Raw genomic sequence first — 7454 nt, forward strand, 5'->3', positions numbered from 1 at the left:
TTCATTGTCAACAGTTTTATATGGCACATGTGGACCTTGAACAATTGCAAGCCATGCACTCATGTTTATGGCTTGTATAAAGTTTTTCATCCTATTCTTCCAGAATGTATAATTAGATCCAAAGAATAGGGGAGGCCTAGTGATTGATAATCCCTCAGGGAGTATCTGTGTTGTTTGGTTCCCTGGAAGGAAACGAGTGCTGTTCTCACCCATTTATGGGATCCGCTCAAGATAGTTATATCTTTGAGTAGAGAGCTTAGGCTCTGATACCACTTGTTGGTCCCGTGTGATTAGTTCCAAGGGGGGGTTAGGAACTAATCTAACTTTTTTCATTTAATTGTATGTTGACTTAGTTATTTTGCAAGTTGGTCAGCTCAGCTTTTGGTCAGCCTGGCCAGATATGCTATAAGACAGCTTTGGACGGATATTGACTAAAGCTGTTTTATTTATAAGTTAGATATTGACACTCTTGGAGGTCAGCTTCTAACTCAGCACTTGAAATTACTCAGAGTCAACTTTAAACAATTTTATATGCTGAGAAAATTTCACATACAACGCATGCACATATATATATCGAGAGAGAGTTTAGAGATTACTCAGTATCACTTATCCTAGTTCGGCCTCTCCGCCTACGTCCAGTCCCCAGAGTCCTCCGGGCTTTTAGAATCCAATACTGAGCTCTTTAAAGGTAGAGCACAAACCAATTACAAGGCAGTTGAACATGCAAGAGTACCTTCCTCTATTCGTCTACTCAACTCCTACTAAGTGCTACAGCCCAGCACCTAGATTTCTCTACCACTGAATGTTTACAACCAAACACTCAGCACTACACTCTCAATTTTACAATTGATAAACACTTGTTCCTCTTCAAATAAAGAACACTTTAGAAGATTACAAGTAATCACTCTAGCATTTACATAAAAATGAAAGATGGGTGTAAGATCTATTTTTGTAACTGAGTGCTTTTGTATCTTTTCTCTCTTGTATTTTTCTCTTTGTTGTCCGGCCATGATCCAAGGATTTTGATTGTCCTTATATAGGAGAAAATCTGGAATTGGATCATTTTGAAATGATGTAGCCGTTAATGTCAAAACGGCTCTTTTAGGGGACAGATTCTGGTCAGCTTCAGACTGTTCCGGCCATTCCCTTCCTCTGCATTTCTTCAGACGTCAGGCTTGTCCTCTTGCGTATGGCTTGTCTTTTTACGCCAGTTGTCCTTTACCGATACTCCAGTGACCCATACATCTTGGAATGTGTCTTCTGCGTTTTTCCAAGGATTCAATTATTGGTGCAGAGGGGCGGTAATCATTGTCTTTTAGCTAATGACTTTTTCATGCTGTCCTGAAGAGTCACTCAGCTTCTACTTCGTAAAACCTTGTCATTTACAATTTCCAATCTGAGTATAAGTTTAGCCAGCTTAGCTTTGTGAGACAGTTGTTGTGGGCGTGTATGTCTTTGTCTGTTGATGCTAAGTTTGATTCCACTCAGCTTGATACTTAAGGCTTCTATGCTGACCTCTTCCTGTCTTACTTCTTATATTTATCTTTTACTTATATTTATACTCAACATTGAACAAACAGATTAGTACAATTAAAACAAAGCACATAAATTTAATTGTCTCTTAATCATGGATGATTTTGTCAAATCAAAATCTTGTGGAAAGGTGTTTCAACAGTTCTTAAGTGAGGATTTAATGGTTCTTAGTGGTGTCTAGGCTCTGGCTCAGATTCCTCCATATACTCTCCATGAACTTCATATCGGAAGGGCCTGCTGGTCGTACGTCTGTGTGTATGATCTCCTGTCGGAAACATTGTTTTTTGAAAGTTATGTTTTTGTTCGAGTCCACACTCAACGCACCAATGATAACATGGTATCTGAAGCTTCCTCGGAATCCTTCTTCAAATCACCTGCAAGAAAGAACAGACAGTTAGAGAGGAGCCGACGTAATAGTTATGTTAACATACCTCTAGGGTTTTATCATACATGTCCATTTATAGTGCTTAATGAATCCTTCTTTTTCTAGAAAATGTTCTTCTATTAGAAAACACCCTTCTTTTAATGACCTGCGGTTTCTCTTTAATGGCATGTGGTTTCTCCTTTACGGAGAACGGTTTTTCGAAGCTGGTGGATCTAAAGGCTATAAATGCTTCACGTGGTCACTTGATCCGAAAGCTCTTAATGCTCCACGTGTCATCATTTATTTCATATAGTATCACTACCTATTATATATGTAAGACAAGACGAGTAATTAATTATGACTAAGTTTCAAACAAGATTACCAGCCTGTTTGGTTCATCTATTTGTTGTTGATGTTAATTGTTTGTTGTTGGTTGTTGCTGATAAGTAGTCAATTTTTCTACTAAAAGCATTTGTTTCGAAATTTTACCAAAAATGCCTAATTAGGAGACATAAATGATTTAATGAGTTAAAGTATTGAAAATGTAATATAGAAATGTAGATGATGATTAAGAAAACAATTGGTTGACAATATCTGGATGGAACAGGTACCAATGGACTACAGCCAAAAATTAATTTGCTGGCTTAATTAATTATTTGTTAGTTAAAAATAACACACAAATCTGTAACAATTATCTTATTATATAAATTTTCTTGACGGAAATTAATAATTTAAAATAGCAAGATAAGTATTTAAAAATTTATTAAATAAAAATTAGAAAAAAACATAGAGCAAGCAAATCTATGTACAGACACTCTAGACCAAGTATTGGATTACTAGTCAGCACCATGTGAGAAGAAGACTTCTTCAATTGGAAGGAATAAATTACCGGTTCATGCATCATTTCTTATTTCATTTCAATTTATATATATATATATATATATATATATATATATATATATATATAATTTTGTCGCACCATTCTCGTAAATCCAAATCTATAGAAAAAACTGCAATCTAACCTTCATTATCCAGTTTTGATCACATGCATATTAATGAGCACGTAGAATTTGTTCATTTATCAATAGATTTAAGCTTATTATAATCCTAAGATGGAGATTCAAAGCATCATGAGCCTTAGATTTAATAAGCATATATCTAACGGTGAATAAACAAATTCATTTGCTTATTAAGGTGCATGTGAACATTCATGTCTTCATTATTTAGCTGTAATCCAACTTTCATTATTTAGATTCTTCCAAACTTTCAGATCTAAATTATTTTTTTTAGAATCATGTAGATCTAAGGCCGTTTTAAACTTTTTGTAGGTTCTGTGCTAATTTTTTTTATCAAACCTTTTATGTTTAATAGAATTTTGTATTAAGAAAAAGGGTTAAGGTGCAAAAATACCCTTAACGTTTTGGGTCAAGAGCAATTTTACCCCTAACGTCTAAAATGTGCAATTTTACCCCTAATGTTAGAAGTCATGAGCAATTTTACCCCTAATGTTGATAAATTGGGTCAATTTTAGACATTATTATAAAACACACATATTTTTATTTTTTTATTCTGCACCAATTGCATAATGATTCGCTCTAAAAAAAGATTTCATGTTTTTTATAATTTAATAATAAATTTGGAGATTAATATTTATAATTTCGGTGAATTTTTTGATTTTTTTTTGTCTAATTCGTATAAAAAGGCAGTATATAATTTTTTATTTTTTTATTTTTTTCACATCCCAACATATGTTTGTAATTTGTTACTGATAAAATGACAAATGTGTGAAGTGTAGATGACAAGATTCATGACTGAGAAGACAGTTTGATGAATTATTTCTCAAATTAACCCAATTTATCAACGTTAGGGGTAAAATTGCTCATGACTTCCAACGTTAGGGGTAAAATTGCATCATTTTAAACGTTAGGGGTAAAATTGCTCCTAAGCCAAAACGTCAAGGGTACTTTTGCACCTTAACCCTAAGAAAAATAAATGAAAGATAAGATTGTGAAATTTGAATGGGTGTATATTTAAATCACATATGCACTCAATGTAGTGAAATTGTGTATATTACGTTATATTAAAAAAAAATTCAATTTAAGTTAATATCTATATTTTGACTAAACACGTCTTAAATTTTGAAGCCTTATGCCTCATTCCACACCGCTATATACCGTTGCGTAGATCTAATGGTCTACGGAATATTAAACGTTCCTCTTTTGCTAAATCCGAAAATGTATAAATAATAATATTATAAAAAATAGATGTAGTTCAAATAAATAACAAGATTCAATAAATTATATAAACTCCAACTAAAATGAAATTAAAATATATAAACTGCGACTAAAATGAAATTAACAAACAAAAAAACATATGGAGAAAACAAATAGGTGGTGGAAGGAAACCTCAAGTAGATCTGGAAAAAAAAAATTGAATATTAGTAGATATATTTATAATTCATTAATATATTTTTACTCCAAAAAGTTAGGTCTAATATATTATCAGCTCCTTAACTTGTCCAAAATAGGAGATTGACTTCTTAAACTTTGGAAGTGTCTCACTAGCTTCCTGAACTTGCTTATTTTGTATTACCAGCTCTTTAAACTTGTTCATAAAAGTAGATTAGCTCCATGAATTTTGCAAGTGTCTCAACTCTCTAAACTTGTTTATTCTGTAACAACTAAATACAAAAACTTATTAAACCTAAATACTAAAAATACGTCTTCATCTATTCGAGAGGTAATTTTTTGCTTCTCCTACATTTCAACCTATTATAAGAATTAGTGTTGCAGGTTTGAGAAATTGAATGGATGAGAATCGATCGAGAGTTAGTATTATGATTTTTTTATTTAGTTGTTACAGAATAAGTAAGTTTGGGGAGTTGGTGAGACACTTGCAAAGTTTAGTGAACTAATCTACTTTTATGGACACATTTAGGGAGTGGGTGATACGAAATAAAGTTTAGGGAACTGATGAGACACTTACAAAATTCATAGAGTCAATCTACTATTTTGAATAAGTTCAGAAAGCTGTTGATGTATTAGGCCAAAATGTTAACTCGAAAGAGGTTTTTCTCACATTTGTCAACTAAATATCTGCTTCAATTAATTTGACATTTTCATCTACATATATTTTTAAAGTCGGCTAAGAGAGATAAGGACTCTGACTTAGAATCTGGGACTCTATCTCTTGCACGGCTTTGGCAAGGTATTGTTCTGATCATTGTCGGATGCTCCTTCAATGCAGAATTGGGGAAACAACTGATGTTGGGCGTCCGCCCAACTCTCATTGGGCGACGCCCATTTTTTTTGGGATCCGTGCCTATAAAAGGCACGGATCCCCATGCATTTAGGGGGGAGGGATTTCTTGGAGCTTTCTCACTCTAGAAATTTTTAGAGAGAGAAAGTCAATTTTTTGGGAGAAAATATTTTTTTTCCTAAAAAAATCCAAATTTTCTAAAATTTAAATATTTTACCAAAGCACCAAAAACACCGAAAAATCATAATTCGTGGGATCAACCGACTTCAGCTGTCAATACCGATCTTGAGGTATTATCCGAGGACTATCCTCATTTTATTTATTTCATTTATTCTATTCATTTATTTATTTTTAGGACATAGTTTTATTTATTTAATTATTTATTTATCACGTTTATTTACTTTTCCGCGTTTATTTAATTCCCGTCTCGTATTAAACAAATATTTTTGTTTTAAATAAAAAACCCTCGTCTTGACACCCCAACACGAACCGTGACCCGAGTTGAGGGTAGTTCGGGATCAAAACGTTGTAATTATAAATTTTAAAAAAATATTTCCAAACAACGTCTTGAAATAAAACATCGTTTTAGGAGTCTCCGTTATTGACTATGATCCAATTTTGATAGTTCGGAGACCCAAAACGATAGAATAGCTTAGATTTAAAGTGTTTGAATAAATCTGGAAAGTTAGGTGCTGTTTCTGTAATTCTGCCATTTTCTGTCGCTAAAGGCTGTTTACCGACGGATGTTCCGTAAACCTGCTGGAACTTTAAAAAACCCATTTTTGAACATTTTTCTTTCCTTTTTGGAATTGATTCTTATATATGTATATATGTAACTATGTAATATGTTTATCAAAATTATTTTTGGGGTATATAACTATTAAATACTAATTATACATCTATTTACTTGTTATTTTGATACCATTTATACTAAATTAGCTTTAGTAAAGTATATGTATATATATATGTATAGTTTTTTTAGGGGGTTTTGGGGTAATCAATTAATAGATGATGTTGGGGGGTTATAAACCTTGGTTTAGAGTTTATTAGGTAAAAACTATTTTGGGTTAAAGGTTGTTTTTCTATGAACTTTGTTCATTGTTTTACATAATTTTAATTTGAATAAAAGTATATTATATCTAATAGTATTTTCATCATTATTTTCACCTATTAGTATTGCTGATGTGTCCACCCCCCGGTCCGCCCGAGCGAGGCCGCGGCACCTACAAGTGGCGACTCTGCTGGGGAAGCGAGAAATTTGATTTCGGAAGGCGTGTATTAAGCCCTTAACGGGGACGGATCATATTATTTCTTTTCGTATGCATTCATAAGCATCATTGCAAACCTTTTGGGTAATTTCTGCGAAACCTCTAGCGAGAGTCCATTCGTCGCTCGAAAGAGGCTAGTGTAAGTTCCCCCTTACAGTAAGGCGCCAAAGGGTCCCCATCCATTCATTAGGGGCGAATTTGTGCGGTCCTGTGAGGTCCCGCGATCAGCCGTGTCAGCATATAGTAGCCTTAGAAGTTGCCATAGGATTACCCGTTACTATTTTTGATGTGATAAATGAATCAATTCATGTTTTCAAATTGCCATGATACATGTCTAATCCTAAAATATGTAAAGGAAATGAAACGATGCGTTAATATATACTCTTAAACCGATATATAAACTACCCCAAAGCATTGAAACGATTCGAACTAAAGACGACTTAGTCATCTCATATGAATGAACTTGTGCGACCCGCCTGGTCCCTTTCCGTGTCCCGAAGAAGGCACATGTTCAGGAAATACGTTGTGACGTAAGCACATATTAGTACAAGTCGGTTTGGTATTAAGGATAGTTATATCTCGATTCAAAAGACTATATTAACGATAGCTGTTATTCACATTCTTTAAATACGTTGGGATAAAGCGAGATTATGACAAAACGAAAACGAAGAATATTTCTGTTTTGAACGACCCCGTTGTAACGTAAAGAGTTTCGTAAACGTGACCCGTCCCTTCCGAATAAAAAATGGGCTCTTACGTTATACCTTGCGTTGTTCTAAGGAGAAATGGACGTATCCGCATAATTGCACCATATGGACGAGACTGTGGGTTTAGCTAATGGCTCGATCATTTCGACCGTTACCCAAACTACAAGAAATATGGCCCGATCTGCATGTTTGCTTAACTCGTGCTTGAATGAAAAGAACGGTAATATCCCTGCTTCGAATAAGCATGCGATTAAACGAAACGTTGATTTTCTATAACCACGCTAGGATGATATATCCCGTGAATTGGAAATTTGTTGCTAGCCG

This window comes from Euphorbia lathyris, chromosome 7 (assembly GCF_963576675.1).
Source record: "Euphorbia lathyris chromosome 7, ddEupLath1.1, whole genome shotgun sequence".
Lineage (NCBI taxonomy): Eukaryota > Viridiplantae > Streptophyta > Magnoliopsida > Malpighiales > Euphorbiaceae > Euphorbia > Euphorbia lathyris.